The sequence below is a fragment of the Marmota marmota genome, unplaced genomic scaffold (genome assembly GCF_001458135.2).
Source record: "Marmota marmota marmota unplaced genomic scaffold, marMar, whole genome shotgun sequence".
NCBI lineage: Eukaryota > Metazoa > Chordata > Mammalia > Rodentia > Sciuridae > Marmota > Marmota marmota.
Window position 1 is genome coordinate 10,772,035 of NW_025999943.1, and position 2,038 is coordinate 10,774,072.

Genomic DNA, 2,038 nt, shown 5'->3' on the forward strand with positions numbered 1-2,038 from the left:
AAAAAAAAAAAAAAAAAAAAAAAAAAAACCGCACCTTGAAGAATAGAGTTGGGAACTATTTTCTCCATTTCACAGAAACTGAAGGGCAGTGAAGTTAAAATAACAAAACCAAGCTCAACAAACTCCATCAGGAGAGCTAACACAGACAGAAGATGCAGAGATAAAATTGCAGACTTTAACACTAGATTATCAGATCTCAGTGGATTTGAACACTCCCCTGAGCAAGGGCAATCCACTGGGCTGTAGTGTGAAATCTGTCACAGAAAGAAAAGTGGTAGTTAATTTTTTTTTTTGTATTTAAAACAAAGGGCTTCAAAAACAACAAAGGCTACAAGCTAGAGCCCAAGGTATCTGTTTTCTCCTCTCCTTCCCTGTTATTCCTCCCTTTATGCACATAAACATGTGTGTGTGCACCTGTGTTAGTCATCTGAATGGTAAAATTTTTTTCCTTAACTAGTTGCTAATATTTTAACTGTCTGGAGATGTCACCTAAGGACATGGCTTTTTAGGGCCCCGGCACTGTAGCACAAGGCAGCAGCTTTGAATGAGTATGTACTTCTATTTTGTTTCTTTCTGATTTTGAGCTGTCCTTTGTTGCCTGGTAGCTGCCAGGTACCTGTAAGGCATTTGAATTCTGAAACAGATGACCATCCCTTGGGTCTCAGAACATTCTATGGTTTGAAGTTAAATTAATAACAGGTAAAGGAAATGTTCCATAAAGAAAAGGCAACAGATTGATTCCCCAAGGAACAATTAAGACCAAGGTATACTTCATCCCAATGATCTCACCAAGGAATTGAGTTATTGTTTTTAGTTGTAATTTTAAAAAAAAGTCAAACCCACCATCTTAACCATCATTAAGTGAGTGGTTCTGTGGTATTAAGTACATTCACACTGTTGTGCAACCTTCACCATGATCCATCGATCCATCTCCAGAACTTTCTCATTTTGCAAAATCAAAACTCAGTATCCATAAAACACTAACTCCTCATTCTCCCTCCCCCAACCCCTGGTGACCACCATTCTGCTTTCTGTGAATTTACCAACTGTAGGAGCTACATGTAAGTAGAATCATATAGTATTTGTCATTTTGTGACCAGTTTATTTCACTGAGCATAATTTCCTACAGATTCATCCATATTGTGGCATGTATCAGGATTTCAATTTTTTAAAAAAGTTTTTTAAAACTGAATGATACTCCTTTCTATATGTACATCATATGTTTGTTATCCAATCATCTGTCAATAGGCATTTGAGTTGCTTCTACTTCTTGGCTATTATGAACAGTGCTGCTATGAACATGTGCATATTGGCTCAGGTTATGCAAATATTGCTTCAAGATCCTGCTTTCTTTTTTTTATTGGTTGTTCAAAACATTACAAAGCTCTTGACATATCATATTTCATACATTAGATTCAAATGGGTTATGAACTCCCATTTTTACCCCAAATACAGATTGCAGAATCACATGGGTTACACATCCACATTTTTACATAATGCCATATTAGTAACTGTTGTATTCTGCTACCTTTCCTATCCTCTACTATCCCCCCTCCCCTCCCCTCCCATCTTCTCTCTCTACCCCATCTACTGTAATTCATTTCTCTCCTTGTTTATTTTCCCATTCCCCTCACAACCTCTTATATGTAATTTTGTATAACAATGAGGGTCTCCCTCCATTTCCATGCAATTTCCCTTTTCTCTCCCTTTCCCTCCCACCTCATGTCTCTGTTTAATGTTAATCTTTTCCTCCTGCTCTTCCTCCCTGCTCTGTTCTTAGTTGCTCTCATTATATCAAAGAAGACATTTGGCATTTGTTTTTTAAGGATTGGCTAGCTTCACTTAGCATAATCCATTTCCCTGCAAATTCCATGATTTTGTCATTTTTTAGTGCTGTGTAATACTCCATGGTGTATAAATGCTACATTTTTTTTTTTTATCCATTCATCTATTGAAGGGCATCTGGGTTGGTTCCACAGTCTAGCTATTGTGAATTGTGCTGCTATGAACATCGATGTGGCAGTATCCCTGTAATATG